Genomic DNA, 20,683 nt, shown 5'->3' on the forward strand with positions numbered 1-20,683 from the left:
GCATTCAGCAGGGGGCACAGAAAACCCAGATTTTTTGTTCCACAGTTAATGTGCTCAGTCCTACAAAGCCATCCTACCAATTTTGCTCTGCTTTTCGGGAGTCCTGCTGTTCTTGGACAATTAAAGTACCAAACTGTACATCGTCTTCCCCATTAATCAATGACCCTCCATCCCATTCGCATTGCTATTAGGCACTGCTGACTACCTGAGACCATCTTCCTTGAATTATTAATGAGAAGAATCCCAATTGTTCATTACACAAGTCCTCTGCAACTTTTTTGCACTACAGCAGAAGTGCTCATCCTCAAAGTCCTTTACTTTGGTATATTAATGGGTACAATTACTGTTAGTCATGGTCCTGCTTAACAGGTAAGACCCGCCCATGCTCTTCATTGATCCTAGGCAGTTCAGACTACCTATCACTTTGCATTAATATGTAAAATCCTCATTTCCCATGGTCCCATCCATTAGTCTAGGATATCCCTTACCTCTGTGCCATTTCTTCTGAGGAGTTCTGATTACCCAAAGTCCCTTCTCTTATTAAACAATTGATGTGCATAATTACATATATCTATGGTCCCATGCAATAAAAAATGAAATCCCACACTCGGTGGAATACTGCTAGGTCATGCAGATTATTCAAGAACTCAGCTTTTGGACAGTTAATTTGGACAGTTGCAGTTGTCCAGAGTCCTGTCCATTTAATGGGCCACTGTATCCCATTTGCATGCTATATGGGTCAGACTCTCAAGGAACCTTCTCTTGAATTGATAATGTTCATAGTTGCATTTGTCAATGTCCTGTGAATTAGTCACACCCACCCACTTTGTATTCTGGCAGAGGACCCTTACTACTTAAGAACTCTGCACTAGGACATTTTATGTGCACAAACCTAATTGATAACGCCTGAGCCTTTTGTATCAGGAACCCTGCACCATCTTTACTTCTGAAAGGTGCTAATTATCTAAGGCCATTTCCTGACACTGTTCATGTGCAAAATTGCAGTCCCAATGACTCCTTTCTTTAAACTAGAATCCCATCCCCAACTAACTGCCTTTGCATTACAGCAGAGGATACTTCCGGCAGTTAATGGGCTTGATTGCAGCTACAGACCCCTCTGTTAGTCTAGCACCCATTCCCCTCCTAGATGATTTGCATTACTACAGGCAGTACAAGGGACTGATAATGGACTTAGACAGCTACAGTCCCTTATGTTAACCTAGGAACCCATCCCCACCTAACTCCCTTTGAGTGAGGAGGGTACTGCGGAGGGTACTTGGAACTGTTAATGAGCTTTATTGCAGCTACAGTTCCTTTTGTCACTCTAGAATCCATTCCTTCCTACTCGATTTGCATTACCACAAAGGGCACAAGGGACTGTTAATGTGCTTAAGTGGAGCTACAGTCCCTTATGTTAACCTAGGAACCCATCCCCCCCAACTCCTTTTGCATTAATGCAGAGCCTGCATGGACTTGTTAATGGGCTTAATTGTACTGCTGTCCCTTCTGTTAGTCTAGAATCCCATCCCTCCTACTCAATTTGTGTTACCCCAGAATGTATGAGAGGCTGTTACTGTGCTTAAATGCATCTATAGTCTCTTACGTTTACCTATGATCCCATTCCTGTCTAAATCTCTTTGCATGACTGCAGAGGGTACTTGGGACTGTTAATAGGCTCAATTAGAGCTACAGTCCCTTCTGTTAGCAGAGTCCCATGCCCTCCTACTCTATTTGTATTACCAAAAGGGGGACAACGGACTGTTAATGGGCTTTATTGCAGATACAGTCCCTTCTGTTAATCTAGAATCAGTTTCCTTCTTGTTGGATTTGCATTACCACAGAGGGTACAAGGGACTGTTAATGTCCTTAAATGCAGCTGTAGTCCCTTATGTTAACCTAGGATCCCATCCCCAACTATCTCCCTTTTCATTACTGCAGAGCCTACATAGAACTTGCTAATGGGCTTAATTGTACTACTGTCCCTTATCTTAGCCTACGATCCCATCCCCTCCTAATTCCCTTTAGATTACCAAAGAGGACACAAGGGACTGTTAATGTGCTTTTAAATGCATGTACAATCCCCCTCCCCCCGTTTTTTAACCTAGGATTCCATTCCCACCTCACTCTCTTTTCATGACTGCAGAGGGTACTTGGGACTGTTAATGGGTTTTATTGCAGCTACAGTCCCTTCTGTTAGGCTAGATTCCCATTCACTCCTACACGATTTACATTAACACAGAAGGCACAAAGGACTGCTAATGTGCTTAAATAGAGCTACAGTCCTTTATGTTAATCTAGGATCCCATTGCCACCTAACTCCCTTTTCATTACTGCAGAGCCTACATGGACTTGTTAATGGGCTTAATGGCACTGCTGTCCCTTCTGTTAATCTAGGAGTCCATCCCACCTACTCAATTTGCATTATCCCAGAGTGTACAAGAGACTGTTACTGTGCTTAAATGCATCTACAGTCTCTTATGTTTACCTATGACCCCATTCCCACCTAACTCCCTTGCACTACCACAGAGGGTACAATGGACTGTTACTGTGCTTAAAAGCAGCTACAGTCCCTTATGTTTATCTAGGACCCTATTCCCGCCTGACTCCCTTTTAATGACTGCAGAGGGTACTTGGGACTGTTAATGGGCTTTACTGCAGCTACAGTCCCTTCTGTAAATCTAGAATCAGTTTCCTTCTTACTGGATTTGCATTACCACATAGGGTAACTGGGACTGTTAATGTGCTTAAATGGAGCTATAGTCCCTTATGTTAACCTAGGATCCCATTCCCACCTAACTTCCTTTTCATTAATGCAGAGCCTATATGGGACTTGTTAACGGGCTTAATTGCACTGCTGTCCCTCCTATTAGTCTAGGAGCCCATCCCTCTTACTTGATTTGCATTACCCCAGAGTGTAGAGACTGTTAACATCCTTAAATGCATCTACAGTCTCTCATGTTTACCTATGATCCCATTCCCATTTAAATCTCTTTTCATGACTGCAGAGGGTACTTGGGACTGTTAATAGGTTTTATTGCAGCTACAGTCCCTTCTGTTAGTCTAGATTCCCATTCACTCCTACACGATTTACATTAACGCAGAAGGCACAAAGGACTGCTAATGTGCTTAGAGCTACAGTCCTTTATGTTAATCTAGGATCCCATTGCCACCTAACTCCCTTTTCATTACTGCAGAGCCTACATGGACTTGTTAATGGGCTTAATGGCACTGCTGTCCCTTCTGTTAATCTAGGAGTCCATCCCACCTACTCAATTTGCATTATCCCAGAGTGTACAAGAGACTGTTACTGTGCTTAAATGCATCTACAGTCTCATGTTTACCTATGACCCCATTCCCACCTAACTCCCTTGCACTACCACAGAGGGTACAATGGACTGTTACTGTGCTTAAAAGCAGCTACAGTCCCTTATGTTTATCTAGGACCCTATTCCCGCCTGACTCCCTTTTAATGACTGCAGAGGGTCCTTGGGACTGTTAATAGGCTTTACTGCAGCTACAGTCCCTCTGTTAATCTAGAATCAGTTTCCTTCTTACTGGATTTGCATTACCACAAAGGGCACAAGGGACTGTTAATGTGCTTAAATGGAGCTATAGTCCCTTATGTTAACCTAGGATCCCATTCCCACCTAACTTCCTTTTCATTAATGCAGAGCCTATATGGGACTTGTTAATGGGCTTAATTGCACTGCTGTCCCTCCTATTAGTCTAGGAGCCCATCCCTCTTAACTTGATTTGCATTACCCCAGAGTGTAGAGACTGTTAACATCCTTAAATGCATCTACAGTCTCTCATGTTTACCTATGATCCCATTCCCATTTAAACCTGTTTGAATGACTGCAGAGGTTACTTGGGACTGTTAATGGGTTTATTGCAGCTACAGTCCCTTCTGTTAGTCTAGACTCCCATTCACTCCTACACGATTTACATTAACATAGAAGGCACAAAGGACTGCTAATGTGCTTAAATAGAGCTACAGTCCTTTATGTTAATCTAGGATCCCATTGCCATCTAACTCCCTTTTCATTACTGCAGAGCCTACATGGACTTGTTAATGGGCTTAATGGCACTGCTGTCCCTTCTGTTAATCTAGGAGTCCATCCCACCTACTCAATTTGCATTATCCCAGAATGTACAAGAGACTGTTACTGTGCTTAAATGCATCTACAGTCTCTTATGTTTACCTATGACCCCATTCCCACCTAACCCCCTTGCACTACCACAGAGGGTACAATGGACTGTTACTGTGCTTAAAAGCAGCTACAGTCCCTTATGTTTATCTAGAACCCTATTCCCGCCTGACTTCCTTTTAATGACTGCAGAGGGTACTTGGGACTGTTAATGGGCTTTACTGCAGCTACAGTCCCTTCTGTAAATCTAGAATCAGTTTCCTTCTTACTGGATTTGCATTACCACATAGGGTAACTGGGACTGTTAATGTGCTTAAATGGAGCTATAGTCTCTTATGTTAACCTAGGATCCCATCCCCACCTAACTTCCTTTTCATTAATGCAGAGCCTATGTGGGACTTGTTAATGGGCTTAATTGCACTGCTGTCCCTCCTATTAGTCTAGGAGCCCATTCCTCTTACTTGATTTGCATTACCCTAGAGTGTAGAGACTAATATCCTTAAATGCATCTACACTCTCTCATGTTTACCTATGATCCCATTCCCATTTAAAGCTCTTTGAATGACTGCAGAGGGTACTTGGGGGAGTTAATGGGCTCAATTAGAGCCACAATCCCTTCTGTTAGTCTAGATTCCCATGCCCTCCTACTCCATTTGCATTACCAAAGGGGATACAAGGGAATGTTAATGTGCTTAAATGCAATTACCTAGGATCCCCTCTCCACCTAACTCCCTTTTCATGATTGCAGAGAGTACTTGGGACTGTTAACGGGCTTTGTTGCAGGCACAGTCCCTTCTGTTATCTAGAATCCGTTCCATCCTACTCCATTTGCATTAACACAGAGAGTACAGGGACTGCTAATGTGCTGAAATAGAGCTACAGTCCTTTATGTTACTCTAGGATCCCATTGCCACCTAACTCCCTTTTCATTACTGCAGAGCCTACATGGACTTGTTAATGGGCTTTATTACACTGCTGTCCCTTCTGTTCGTCTAGAATCCCATCCCTGTACTCAGTTTGCATTACCCCAGAGTACACGAGAGACTGTTACTGTGGTTAAATGCATCTACAGTCTCTTATGTTTACCTGTGATCCCATTCCCACCTAACTCCCTTGCACTACCACAGAGGGTACAAGGGACTGTTACTGTGCTTAAAAGCAGCTACAGTCCCTTATGTTTATCTAGGACCCTATTCCCACTTAACTCCCTTTTAATGACTGCAGAAGGTACTTGGGACTTTTAATGGGCTTAAATGCAGCTATAGTCCCCTGTCTTAACCTAGGATCCCATCCCTAATTATCTCCCTTCCATTACTGCAGAGCCTACATAGGACTTGTTAATGGCCTTAGTTGCACTACTGTCCCTTCCGTTAGTCTAGGATCCCATCTCTACCTAATTCCTTTTAGGTTACCAAAGAGGATACAAGGGACTGTTAATATGCTTAAATGTAGAAACAATCGCTTTTTTTAGGTAGGATCCTATTTTCACCTAACTCCCTTTGCATTACCACAGAGGGTACAAGGGACTGTTACTGTGCTTAAAAGCAGCTACAGTCACTTATATTAACCTAGGATCCCATCCCCAACTATCTCCCTCTTCATTACTGCAGAGCCTACATAGAACTTGCTAATGGGCTTAATTGTACTGCTGTCCCTTATCTTAGCCTAGGATCCCATTAGAGCTAATTACCTCCTAATTCCCTTTAGATTACCAGAGAGGAGACAAGGGACTGTTAATGTGCTTTTAAATGCAAGTGCAATCTCCCCCCCCCCCTTTTAACCTAGGATTCCATTCCCACCTCACTCTCTTTTCATGACTGCAGAGGGTGCTTGGGATTGTTATTGGGCTTTATTGCAGCTACAGTCCCTTCTGTTACCCTAGATTCCCATCCACTCCTACATGATTTGCGTTACCACAGGCTCTACAAGGGACTGTTAATGGGCTTAAAAACAGCTACAGCTCCTTATGTTAACCTAGGATCCCATCCCCACCTAACCTCTCTTTTCACAACTGCAGAGGGTACTTGGGACTGTTAATGGACTCAATTAGAGCTATAGCCCCTTCTGTTAGTCCAGATTCCCATGCCCTCCTACTCAATCTGCATTACCAAAGAGAGTACAATGGATTGTTTATGTGCTTAAATGGAGCTACAGTCCCTTTTGTAACCTAAGATTCCATTTCCACCTAACTCCCTTTCCTGACTGCAGAGGGTACTTGGGACTGTTACCGAGCTTACTGTAGCTGCGTTCCCTTCTGTTAGTGTACATTCCCATCCTCTCTTACACGGTTTGCATTACCACAAACTGTATAACTATTAATGTGCTTAAATGCAACTACAGTCCCTTATGTTAACCTAGGATCCCATTCCCACCTAACTCCCTTTTCATTAATGCAGAGCCTACATGGGACTTGTTAATGGGCTTAATTGCACTGCCCTCCCTTCTATTAGTCTAGATTCCCAGGCTGTCCTCGATTTGCATTACCAAAGGGGGTATAATGGACTGTTAATGTGCTTAAATGCAGCTACAGTCCCTTTTTTTTTTTAACCTAGGAACCCATTCCTACCTAACTCCCTTTTTATGATTGCAGAGGGTACTTGGGACTGTTAACGGGCTTAATCACAGCTACAGTCCCTTCTCTTAGTCTAGATTCCCATCCCCTCCTACAGATTTACATTACCGCAGAGGATACAAGGGACTGTTAATGTGCTTAAATGCAGGTATAGTCCCCTTTATTGTTTCACCTAGGATCCCATTCCCAACTAACCCCCTTTGCATTACCACTGACTGTACAAGGGACTGTTAACATGCTTAAATGCAATTATAGTCCCTTATGGTAATCTTGGATACCACCCCCAACTAACTCACTTTGTATGACTGCAGAGAATACTTGGGACTTTAAATGCGATTGATTGCAGCTACAGTCCTTTCTGTTAGTCTAGGATCTGTTCCCTTCCTTCTTGATTTGCATTACCAGAGAGGGTAGAAGGGATGGTTAATATACTTAAATGGATCTACAGTCCCTTTTGATAACCAGGATCCCATTTCCACCTAACTCCTTTTGCACTACCACAGAGGCTACAAAGTACTGTTGAAGTGCTTAAATGCAGCTACAGTCCCTTATGTTAACCTAGGATCTTGTTCCCACCTAACTCCCTTTGCATGACTGCAGAGGGTATTTGGGACTATTAATGGGCTTTACTGAAGCCACAGTCCCTTAGTCTAGGATCCCATCCCCTCCTACAGGATTTACATTACCACGGAGGGTACAAGGGACTGTTATGGTGCTTAAATGCAGGTAGAGTTCAAGGATCCCATTTCCACCTGCCTCCATTTGCATTACCAAAGAGGCTACCAGGGACTGCTAATGTGTTTAAATGCAGGTACAGTGCCTTGAGTTAACCCCGAAATCCCACCTAACTCCCTTTTCATGACTGCAGATGGTAATTGGGACTGTTAACAAGCTTTAATGCAGCTACGGTTTCCCTCTTAGTCTAGAATCCCATTCCCTCCTACTTGATTTACATTACCACAGAGTGTACAAGGGATTTTTAATGTGCTTAAATGGCACTACAGTCCCTTATGTTACCTATGATCCCATTCCCACCTAATTCCCTTTGCATGACTGCAGAGCGTACTTGGGACTGTTAATGCGTTTACCTGCCTATACAGTCTCATCTGTCCGTCTAGATTACCATGCCCTCCTACTAAATTTGCATTATAAAAGAGGGTACAAAGGACTGTTAATGTGCTTAAATGCAGTTACAGTCCCTTTGTAAGGTGGGATCCCATTCCCACGTAACTCCCTTTGCATCATCCCAGAGGCTACAAGGGACTTTCAATGTGCTTAAATGCAGGTACAGTTTCTTATGTTAACCTTGAACTATATTCCCACCTAACTCCCTTTACATCACTGCAAAGGGTACTTGGGACTCTTAATGGGCTTCATTGAAGCTGCTGTCCCTTCTGTTGGTCTAGATTCCCTTTCCCTCCTTGATTTGCATTACCACAGTGTACAATGGACTGTTACTGTGCTTGAATGCAGGTACAGTCCTTTTTTTTTTAAATCTAGGATCCCATTCCCACCTAACTCCCTTTGCATTTCTGCAGAGGGCACTTGGGACTATTTTAATTGGACTCCTGTCCCTTCTGTTAGTCTGGGATCCCATCCCGTCCTACTTGATTTGCGTTTCCACAGAGGCTACAAGGGACTGTTAATGTGCTTATTAAATGCAGGTACAATCCCTTATGTTAACCTAGGATCCCATTCCCACCTATCTCCTTTTGCATGACTGCAGAGGTATTTGAGACCTTTAAAGTGGTTAGTGGCAGCTGTAGTCCCATCTGTTAAGTGTACTTTCTCAAGCACTCCAATTCCCTCACGTAACTTGGGAACATATTTCGGACTGTCACTGTGCTCGTTTTTGGCTGTGGTCCCTTTGTAATTCTAGGATCTCATCCCTTTCTACTCATTTGTATTACTTGTTGGTATTGGGACAGAAAGGTGCTTAAATGCAGCTGTAATCTGTTTTGTTAATCTAGGATTCCATGCCCTCTAACTCCCTTAACATTACCTAGGAGTGTATTTGGGACTGTTGAAGTGCTTAATTGCATCTGTGGTCCCTTCTGTTAGTCTCACTTCCCATGCCCTCTTACTCCCTTTGCATTACAGCAGAGGGCACTTGGGACTATTAAAGTGTTTAATTGCAGCTGTGGTCCCTTCTCAGTCTGGGGTCCATCCCCTCCAGCTTTGTTTGCATTACCACAGAAGGTACTTGGATCTGTGAATGTGTTTAAATGCAGATATGGTCCCTTTTGTTAGTTTTGGATCCCATGACCCCCTTTACATTACCTGGGAGGGCATTTGGGACTGTCATGATGGTAATTGCACCTGTGTTCCCTTCTGTTGGTCTAGAATCCCGTTACCTCCTACTCCCTTTGCATTACATGGGAGCGTTTTTGGGACTCTTAAGATGCTTAACTGCAACTATGGTCCTTTCTGTCAGTCTAGTTTCCAGTCCCTTTCTACTCCAGTACCCTTACCACAGAGGGTACTTGGGACTGTTGTGGTGCATCCCATCCTCTCACACCCTGTCAGCATTACAGCATAGGGTCCTGAACACCAAGGCCCCTTCTTTTCACTGTTAATGCACAATTGCATTTGTCCTTCTTCCTCTGCAGTATATAAAGACCTCACTAACTTCCCTTGTATTCAGTGGTGGATGCCCTTTACTCAAGACCTTTGTACTAGAATAAAGTGAACCATGGTAATTGACCACAAATATATCTTTCACTTAAGTCCCTTGTACTCTCTTTGTTTTATAAGAAGATGTATTAATTACCTCCGTTACTTTTTCTGGGAGTATTTACATGCAAAATTCCAGTGTTCAAGGCCCCTGTCTTTAATATCCCTCCCTTTCTGTATTATATCAGGGGATGTTAGTGACTCAGAGTCCTTCTCTTGGGACTCATTGTGCATGTGCCCTCGTGACAAGCTAATATCTTGAGTTCTTAGTATTATAGGAGGGACTACTGACTAGTTTCTCTTTTGGACAGTTAATGTGCAAAATTACACTAGGATCCCATCACATTTCACCTCCTTTGCATCAGGGGTCCTGATCAACTGTGGCTGCTTTTCCTCTAGAGTTTAAACGTGCATAATTTCAGTAACCCATGCTCCCTTATGTTAGATTAGGATCCCATTTCCTTGCCCCATTTACGTTACTGCGGGGGCTTCTGACTAGCCAAGATAAGTTTTCTTGGACTGTTAATGTGTATACTTACATTTGCTCCTGTACCTGTACACCAGGTAAGGACCCTCCCCATTCTATTTATATTCCAACAGGAGGTGCCTACTACTCAAGATCTTACACACTACTGCAGTTAATGTGCACAATCTTAGTTGTCTTGTATACATTCTCAGTTGTCCACAACTGTGCTTTTTAGATCAGGACTCCACTTATTGAAGCACAGGTTACTTACTACCTTAAAGCCCTTGTTTTGGGACTGTGACTATGTGTAATTAAAATTGTCCATGGTCCTTTGAGTTAACTTGTGTCCCTGACTCTTTTCACACTCCCTTTGCTTTACTGCATGGGATACTGTCCACTTAAGGCCCCTTTCTCAAATACGTGTAATGACAATTACATTAGGATCCTTCCCCTTCAAACCCCTTAGAAGTACCACAAAGATTTTGACCCCTAAGTCCCATTTCTTGTCCTGTTATTGTATTTGTCTGGGTTCCTGTGCACTAGACAAGGACACCTCTCCATTCCCTGTCCTTCCAGCAGGAAGTGCCCCCTCCACAGGACTGTTAAATTTGGACAGTCAAGGTGCACAATTGTAACTGACCACAACCAGTCACCTTGGACATTAATGTGCATAACTGCACATGGCTCATCCCATATGGATAAGATCCTATCCTCTCAGACCCCTTTTGTAGTACAGCAGGGGTAATGATCACTAAGGCCTCTTTTTATGGCTTGTTATTGTGCATAATTGCATTTGTGCATGTTCCTGTACAGTTGATGGGGGCACCTATCTCCCCACTCCCTTTGTCTTTTAGCAGGGAGTGCCTGCTACTTTAAGATCCTTATATTTGTACAAGGTATACGATTTTAATTGACCACACCATGTCCCTTCGACATTAATGTACATAACTGCAACTTAGTTCATCTTATCCTGTTGCCCTCCATTTGCAGTATATCAGGGTTGCTGACCCATATATGCCCATTCCTTGGCCTGTTAATGTGCATAATTGCATTTGGTTCTTGGGCAGTAGACAAGGATCCCCTCCTCCCCCACATTTCCTATGCCTTCCAGTAGGTTGTGCCCACCACCAAGACCTTTCTATTTGGACAGTTAATGTGCAGAATTGCAGTTTTTCACAACCCTGTTACTTCTAGGACTATTTTATCTCCTTTGTAATACTGCAGGGGATACTGTTTTCCCCCAAGGTCCCTTCTAGTGGACTGTTAATATACATAATTGAAATTGTTGTCTTTATCAGTAGACTAATGTCATATCCCCTCAGCTAACTATCATGACCTCAGCTCTTGGACAATTAATATGCACCAATAACATATCAAAAGTACGATCATTAGATAGGACCCCTGTACCCTCACTGTATACATCAGAGGTACTGACTAAGGCCCCTTTTTTGGACTGATAATGTGAATATTTGCAATTATCTATTCTTTCTTCTTTTTAGAGTCGGATAGCATCCCTTTGCACCCCCTTTGCATTACTGCAGGGGCTGCTAATGACACAAAACTTCTACTGGCACTGCTGATGAGCACAATGGCATTTAGCAATGGGTTTTTCCTCCCTGGCTTTGTTAGGCAAGCATTCCCAGCTCCAGCTTCCCATGGCATAATAAAGTATAAACACTGCAGTATGCTGTGAACTTGTCCATCAAACAACGACCCATACTCCCACTCCTTTTGCATTGGCTCCAGTGTATCAAATTCCAAGTAGTCATAGTCTTGCCATTATCTTCCCTCTCCAGACCACTTGCCTGCCCTTGGACCCTTCTTATGGAATATTAATGCTCACAATTTCAGGTGTCCATGTATCCAGATAAGATTGTGCTCTCTTGCCCCTCCTGCTCCTGCCCTGCCCCTTTTGCATAGTTGATGGGAAATGTTGACTGAGCAAAATGCTTTTCTCTTGGACTTAAAACGTTAACAATCTCAGATGTCATTGTTTTGCCCATTTTGAATTTCTGTAATACCTTGGTTGCACTTTCTTTGGTCCGGCCCGTTAGACATGGACCCTTCCACTTCCTTCTTTGCATTACTTCTGAGTAGTGCTGACCTCCCACAACCCCTTCGGTGTTATTAACACAGTATTAATTGTCCCATTTTTTAGCCCATCAGCCCAAGATCTCCCTACCACTTTGATGTTGTGTTTGTGCAGTATTGACTACCAAAAGCAAGCCTGAACTAGGTGGCTGGGCCTTCACTCCTTTTCCTGCATTTGTCAATGATCCCAGTTCCAATTCTTTTCACATTCTGGGGACAGGAACCATTCCTACCCCCCTCTTACTGCTTTACTAGGCAAAATGCCCAAGGCAAGTCAGACCCAAGGGAACTGGATTGCTATCCTTTATTTTGGGTTTTCATTATACATAAGTATCAATTGAAAATTGTCTCCCCAGGAAGGAAGTTTAGCACTATCTGTGCATTCTTCCTTTCAAAGCAGATTGCCTGGCTAAGACTCTCTCCTCTCTTCTTGTATATTGCCATTGTATAGTGTCAACTGCCAAGATACAACCAAAAAGTTGCTGTTAAGTTTTTATGTTGTAAGGAAGATTGCAAGTTAGAATTGATAACCTGGTCATTGAAATTTTGAAGTCTAAAAACCTATTTATACCATGTACCTGATGACCAGTGTCTCTCATTTTACTAAGGGTGGTGGGTCTGTGGATAGACCACTGTGACTTTGATATTTTAGTATGATCAAAGGAGTTCTAGAGTGGAACTCTTAAGACCAGTATCTTTGGGCTCTACCACCATTTTCAAACCATTCCTTGTTTGGGCTTTAACAATTTTCACTTTTAGAAAAACTACCTAAACCTCCTAATCCTTAAATTTTTTCATCTGGAGCTCCAACCAGCCCCTACTTATTTCAAGAAGATTGCTGTAAAAGGATAAAAATGAGAGAACATATGCTGAGGTGCTTTTGAAAACCATAGATCAATTTATTTGATTAATCTATTACATAAAATGCCCCCTGTTTAATTCTGCTAATTTAAAGTAGCCTAAAGCACCACACTGAAGTGAGGACTTAGAAATGATGGAACCAGTTTCCCCATTTTATATGAAAAGAAAAATAAGCCAAGGTCTAATCATTCTTTCGGATATAAATTTCAACAGTGAGGTAGCTGCCTGGTAAAAATGAATAGTGTTCCAGCTCTAGTGTACAGGGTGTTTGGTGGCAGAGAAGTATTTAATATGGAACTGCTGGAGCAAATAACTAGTTATCACTACAGCAGTTCTTTGTAATCACTGAGAAAGGATACTCTTCTCTGAGAAGGATGTCAAAAGATTCGCCCAGCTCAGGGTGCTGTTTGCACTACTAGCTCCTTGGACAGCTGTAAGAAGTCTCTGGCTCTTTAGAATACTGTAAGTACTACTTTGCAGTTATTAAGTAATCTTTTCCCTGTTCTGTTTTCTTTCTTTTAGATGCTACCCATAGAAAAGTCAGAGGGTCCTATAAGTCTCCTTCCATGTTTCTACCTCATCTGCAATTTATATATCACCATATGAGTTAACAAACAAAATAACAGAGTTAGTATTGTGTATCTGGCCCTATGCTCGGTTACACTGAAGTGAGGGGTAGAAATGATATAGTCCTATATAATCTCATCCCCAAGATGGTTGTCTTGTTAAAGGCGCTAATATAAGCACACTTGAAATAACTCTAGGATATGATAATCAAGTGCTGTCTTGTGTGAATTATAAGTTATAGAGATTTAAAAAGGGAGCACACTAGGGTTTGAAGTTAATAGGATAAACTTAAAGGAGGTGGGTTAACTTTTTGTCTTTGGTCTAGGACGTGATTAATATTGCAGCCATCTGGGTAGTACAATTGGTTTATTTTAATGTCATTTGGTTTTTACCTCTTTTGGAGCCATGGAAAGTGATTAGAGATAAGGCCTAGCCAGTGTGTTTGGCTATATGCCAAGGCTGACAAATTGTTGATTGTTAATTGTTTGAAGCTTATGCTTTTCAAGCTCTAGGGATTGGGGGTATAAATCTGATTTGTTAGATCTCTGCCCAAGAACAGATGAGAGTAGCAGTGTCTTTTTAGTTTGAGATATTTGTGGAACCTGCTTGGCAAGAGGGCAATGGAGAAGTATGTTTTATAAGAAAACCATGACCTCACCTACTTTATGATGAAGTTGATATGTTCTTTCCCCTCACCTTTTTCAACAGATACTTTGGTAAGCGAAAAAACTTAGCCTCTTTGATGTTAAACAAACACAAAGATCCAGCTGAAAAATATTAACATCAAATTTGAAGCACTTTTCTGTGCATATACATGTATCCCAGCAGCAGCAAGAAGAATCATACTAATGAGTTGGGCTTTTCTTACTGCCCATTTTAATTCATATCCGTATTTCCTAACAGCTTGTTTTCCCCCCTACCAATGCCTAAAAACATTATTTGTCTGACCGATTGGAGGTAATATACGGATGGTCCTGAGCCTTCTTGGAAACGTGGTCTATGCCATTGTTTCTCAAACTGAAGTAACTTGTCAGGATGCAACACCTTTTAAAGAAACAAATTTTTTTTGAGATCCTAAAGAATATGTGTTTTGAGGAACACTGACTTAAAGTTATTTGCAATATAAACATGTTTTCCAATTTCAAGATATCTTTGTCAAAGATATATAATTTTTAAAATAATTTATGTAGAACTTGGGGATCCATGAGAATATATCCATAAACCCCCAGGGATCTTATCACCCCAATTTGAGAAACACTGGTCTATGCTTATGAAATCTGTTATTGCTGCTAATCAAATTATCATTCAATATTAATATACAACTATATTTATTGGAATTTGTTTTAAAGGGATGAATTCTGAGCTGGTACCCCCACTCAAGAGGAAGGATGGATCGATTTTAGGTGGATTGAAGCCTGCCCTAGACAGCATCCAAAGGTTAATCTTGGAGTTGTATTTCAGTTCATTGCTTGAAATAAAATCTCTAGCAGTTGTAGAAAGGGATGCTCTGGGAATGTGGGCATCTTCAAACTTGCGATAATCCTTATGCAACAAATATTTATTGGACCAGGCACTGGAATAAATAGTAATACCAAAGACATAGTTCCTGTCCAGGAATTTGCTATCTCATGGAGGATGCAGAAATGGACAAATTATTATGGTGTTGGGCAATTTGACGAGTACCATAAAAAGTTTGGGAAATTCTGTGGGGCATAGAGGAAGAAGAGTAGGGGAAAAACACTCTTACTAAGCAAAGTGATAGCAAGGGGAAAATGCAAGGTGTGCCTAGGGAGCACCTTGATCAGTTGGGTCAGGAGCTGTGTAAACTGAGGGCTTACAGGCACTACTCCAGTATTCCTTGCTTTTTACAAATGCATTTTAATGAAGCACTAGTTTTCTTGGATGGAGTGAATCACTATTCTTTTTCATGGGTTTGGGGGTAGAAGGAGTGAGATGCTGGCAAAATTATGAAAAAGTTCTGAACCGGGAATAAGAACACAGCTTTTGGTCCTGGCTCTGACTTTGGATCAAATCACCATCCATCTCAACTTCAGTGTCAAGGACTGCTGATGAATTAAGACAGGGACTTGAATTAAATACCTCAACCCCTGAAAATTACATTTTATCATTTTCAAAGGATCAAGAAAGGAAGCACTAAAATTTTTTTGGCATTTCTCTAAATGGTTATTGTGATTTCTGATTTTCCTCCTTATAGAACCTTAATATATAGGATTGGAGAGAGTTTTCTGACCTTGGTTTTGTGTGTCTTTTCCTATAACCCCCTTGAGCTTTTCTACTATCTTTCTGTAGCTTATTTATACATTTCTCTAACCACCTCCCTAAATTATAGAAGATCTTAAGACCCAGGGCTGCTATGATATAATTTCTTTTCAGGGTAGCTGGGCCCTGATAATCAAATGTACACCTGGATGGGAGTTTGTGACTTGAAGTAAAGAATTAAAAGTTGATCTGTAGTGGCTGCTAAAATATTATATGTGAAAGCGTCCTGGGGAAATTTTTTAGCAGCTTAAAGAGAAGGAAACTGATATCTGAATTTAACTAACTGTTCCACCAAACCTTATAAGCTCTGATGGCAAAGAGTATAGTTGTGTATGGTTAAACAGAGTTAATGCCTTCTTCTGCCTCAAGTCTTAAGGACTCATTTGGAAGAAAACTATTTTCCCGCTAACATATTTTTGGCTACAGACAATTAGCACTTAACACTGGTGTCTTTCAAAATCTAACTCAAGTTGGATCTCAAGTATTTGTATGAAACTTAGCTGACATGCTAAATTTAACAAAACTAGAGGGCTTTGATGCTAAAGTAGCCATACTCAGTAAATATGTTTCAGAGTGGCTCAGAAGACCTGGAGAGACTGAGCAGTTGTTTCCTTTTAGGTACCTTAACTAAGCAGTGTATAAATCAATTTGAGCTTGGATTCATTAATTTTAAGGTTCTCTGGGTAAATTTGATTGCATATGGATTGTCCACTCAACTATCATTAATGGAGTTTCAAGAAGGAGCCTGAGTAGATATGTATAAATATGTATGAACTGCCATGTTTAACTAGAAGGTTTTACTTAGCAATGAAGTATCTAATCTTAGGTTAAGTAAGGATGGGGAAGGATGTTACCAAAAGACTTTGAAGCTTGTTCTCATATTGGGAACATCATAGAATACCAGTTTAGCTTTATTGGACATCTTATCTAGAGAATAGAGTTGAATAAGTGATCTTTCACAGACTAGGATTTGTTTGATATTGACACAAATGTCCTTATAATATGGTAATTCTTGATCAGGGATCTGGAAGCCATACCTTGTGCTTTCCACACCATACCATAACATAAAAAGTGCTTTCAAGATTGCAAACCTGACTTAGATCTGTTTCAGTGAGCTCCTATCCTATAGTAAGGGCAGGTAGCCAATTATTAAAAATGGTCAAGGCAATTGTACTTCCAGGCAGTAGTAGAAATTGCTCTGCTACCTTGTATCTTGAAGTATTTTCAGCATCTTTAGGCCACAAATTTAGTCAGCCCTTAAGGTGGCTATTGGTTTGACCCATATTTTCATTTAGTTCTTTTTCTATACTTGCCTAGTCCTTCTGTGATACTGCCAGTGCTTGCCATTACAGGACCTTAAGGAGACAACAGGCTAGAGAGGAGAGACAGGAGACACCTATATCTAATGCTTCAGGTTAATGCTTCTTAATGGCTTTTGTTTTGTTTTGTTTGATTGTTGTTGAGGTTTCCTCAGCAGTTTTGTATCTTACTGAGCCCTGTCTTTCTTCTCAAGGACATTCTGAGCATGTGAGACCTGAGGAACTGCAAGCAGCTTTAAGAAGCTCTACATTCAACAAGTCTTTCCTTTTAAGAATCTGGATAAGCTCCAACCAATCTAAGAGGATGGCTTGCCGGCTCCCTGGAGAAAAAGGTAGTGTAAGGAGCTTATTATTGTGTGAATTCTGTCTATGGGTTTAAGGGCTTTAACTTCCTGCACTTCTCCTTTTTATTTTTTTTATTTTTATTTTATTTTTTTCACTTCTCCTTTTTAAAACAGAACATGGACCAGTTTTCATCAATTTCTACACAGTTTTTTATTTTTTTTCTTTTTGGGCATAAGGGTAGAATAACAGAGACCCAAGGGCCTGTGTAAGCTACTTATTGGACCCCTAGCCTTCTGTACCTTGTTTTTCCTTTTGCATAGATTTGCTTAGTTGTTGTAATAACTGGGGTTTTGTACACCTGTAGCCATTCTTGATTTTTCTGAATATCTTGGCACTTTGGTGGTGCCTCATTTTTATAAGCTGTTCAAGAAATGTACCATGTAGACTGAGTAGAAAACAGTTCTGTTTACACTACTTAATACACAAATTAAAAGAGGGGAATGCTACAAAACTAGGTGAGAGAGAGGCACTTTGGTTGAGATAGATTGCTCAGTTCTTAAGATAGATAGTACTTTATAAAAGAAGCCTGAGGCAATGTGAAGAATTCTTACAGAACTCATACAGTCAGACCACATTGGAGCTTTTCTAAAGTGTCTTGATGGCTCTCTTGGTTGAGAAAGCTTTAGCTTCTCCTTTTATTATTTTCAGCCCCTTAATTTCTTGACCTCCATTGTATTTTATGAGAATACCAGGACATTAAAAATCCACACTCTCTAGAGGACTGTTCATCAGTGGAGACTGGCGACTAAAACACAATACAGGAATTTGGTAATTATTCAGCTCTAAATTGTCTTGGAGATGAGGGGAGGTACAAGGAATGGAGCTTGAATGAGTAGAAGAATTTGCATGTTGTTAGGCTGGTAGCTAGAAAATAGAGTTCTACATAGTTCTAAATCTCCAGTCCTCAATCCATCTGAAGAAAATGGTAGACATAGTTTAATTTAACCCCTAGTTACTCATTGGGACAGACTTTCCCAGTGTACTGCATTTAAGTAATTTATTTTTCTTTTATCTCTTCTCCAGATCTTCCTCAGAAGAATAGGCTTGTTGCTTTACAGTGTTAATGACCCATTCCCTTTGACGATCCCTAGGTGGAGATGGGGCATGAGGATCCTCCAAGGGAAAAACTCACTATCACTGAGCAACAACCCTAGGCCAGGAGGTTCTACCAAGATTCTTTCCTGGGCCCAGTTAGGAGGATGAAATCTCAAGACAACCACCACACATCCAGAGGTGGGTAAGCTGTCCCTAAAAGCATAATAAATAGTCTTTAATTTCTTGTTTTTCAGTATTCATTGCACTTAGCTTTCCATTTAGATTATTTTCATCATTGTCAACTATGTCTGCTTTGGTAAAAACTGCTTCTAATTAACCTGGGAAGCAACTGGGCGTGACATGGGTGAAAACGATGATGTGAAGAGAATAGCAGGCTGTATGAGTTAGGGTGTTTAGGGTGGGACTGTAGCATGTGGTAGAGCCTTTCAGCTAAATTTTTTTTCTTTTAGGAGAACATGGACAACAACTGCCACATCTGTGACATTGATCATGGGCAGATCATCATTCTGGACCCTCTGGTCTCCAAAGTCTCCCTTGAGGCCCTGTTGGAGAACTTTGCCAATCATTTACGTACTTCAGGATGCCTTGGGATAGCTGTTGGACAAAAGAAAAAACAAGCTGTTTGAGAAGATAAAACAGAGCTGTGTCTTTTTATGCTGTGCCTGCTAATTGACAGAAACTTCACAGCTATGAGTGGGAATGTGACTAGAAGTGGCACAAAGTTATCTATCGTCAGGCTGGATCTAAAGAACTAGCACCCTGCGTATTCTAGGTCAGTGATGAGAGAGGGTGGTTAGGGGGATGTAGGTTGGGAGATAGAGGTAACTGTTCAGTGTAGTAAGTCCTGATTGTACAGGCTTTATACAGATTACTATCCAACTAAAGGAATAAGGCTGTGATTGATGGTGTTGTTTCCAGTGGCTCACCAAGTGTTATTAGGCAAGACATTTTCCTATTTATGCCATAGTTTCCTATTCTGTTGAATGAGGCAGTTGTGTTAGTTTTATCTCTAAAGACATAAAAGCTTCAACTTTATACTTTTCTAAGCTCCGTAGAGATACTTTCTATAGCACATTAATTTGAATCTTCCCATAACTCTAGCACAGTACTCAGTTAATACTTCTTTATGGCATTTACATGGTTTCCTTCTCGTTTTTTGTAGCTCCTGATTGTTCCCTTCATATCTGTCCAATCATTATCTTTCCCAGAAGCAGTGCAAAGAGCAAGACATTTGAACACACCAAAGGAAGATCAACATGCCTGGCACTCTAGAATTTTAGAATAGCAGAATGAAGTAAGTTGGTGGTGGCGTAATCCTGTGAGGATCACTATTTAGAGCTAATAGCTGTTTGTTGGAGGTTTGTATGGGATGGGGTATGGTGATCTAATGTGCAAGGGGAGCTGAATGTGAGATGGGAGGATGACCAGTAATCTACTTACTAATTGGTTTCCCTGAAGCAACTCAAAGATGATATAGTCTGTCTACCAGTTGTGTCACAGGGTAATTTAGTTTTACCTTGTCTGTTCTTTATCTTCACTGCATAAATCCTTTGCCACCCTTAGAGGCCTAAACATATAGAAACTTAAACCAAAAAAGTTTTTGTTTTTTGCTGAAAGGGTGGGCCTTTCTCACCTCTTTTTGTGAGAGAATCTGCAGTTAAGGTTTAGTGTTAAGGAAAACCCAGTCCCTGAAGCTGCCATTATAATTGTGAAGGGTGTGAAAGTCAAGTCAGTTTTATAAGGGATGGGGAAAGGTGAAGATATAAAATGAGAGGGTTAACTAGGTGCTCTCTAAGGGCCCTTTATTATAATATTCACTCACCTGTGGCACCTCATTTGGCTGTCCTGGAAATCCTAGGAAACAGTTGTAACAGAATGTTAAGAGGCACATACTGTGTTTAAATCCTCTGCCACTCATTAGGTGAACAGCCTTTGGCAATTTAGATTCTGATTAGACTTGTCTGTGAAGGTTAAATGAAATCATGTATATAAAGAGCTTAGTACAGTGCCTAGCACATAGTAGGTTAAAGGTAAAAGGTAACCTAAGAAGTTTCATAAGTTCATTTGACACAATACAAGTGACCACTAATACCATCTAGTGGCACAGAGTTGGTGTGGTTTGGTCCTATGTAAGAAATTCCTAAGTTAAAAGTTTAAGTAGAAGAGTATCTGTGTTGTTGGTGATTGTTGTTGTTCTTATACTGTTATTATAATTATTATTGTTAGTGGTAATATAAATAGTATTGACACTTATAATAGATTATTGCAATTATTAATGCACTTTTTTGTTTTCTTTTGTTGTCTT

The 20,683-nt window shown here is 41.0% G+C and overlaps 1 long non-coding RNA gene across 12 annotated transcripts in view; it reads left to right on the forward strand.

Annotated features, from left to right (window-relative positions):
• The window catches only part of LOC132513945 (uncharacterized), a 31,113-nt gene that overhangs the window by 3,252 nt on the left and 7,178 nt on the right, over nt 1–20,683 (forward strand). For 3 of the 12 annotated variants that reach the window (XR_009538596.1, XR_009538597.1, XR_009538595.1), the window contains exons 2-6: nt 14,728–14,815; nt 17,172–17,309; nt 18,346–18,555; nt 18,828–19,150; nt 19,541–19,672. This is a non-coding gene — a long non-coding RNA (uncharacterized LOC132513945). Of the gene's footprint in view, nt 1–10,689; nt 13,274–14,075; nt 14,095–14,727; nt 14,816–16,975; nt 17,073–17,171; nt 17,310–18,345; nt 18,556–18,827; nt 19,151–19,540; nt 19,737–20,683 lie in introns of those variants that run through there. The other 9 variants (XR_009538602.1, XR_009538601.1, XR_009538594.1 and 6 more) reach the window with 7 other exon arrangements.

Source organism: Lagenorhynchus albirostris, chromosome X, assembly GCF_949774975.1.
Source record: "Lagenorhynchus albirostris chromosome X, mLagAlb1.1, whole genome shotgun sequence".
NCBI lineage: Eukaryota > Metazoa > Chordata > Mammalia > Artiodactyla > Delphinidae > Lagenorhynchus > Lagenorhynchus albirostris.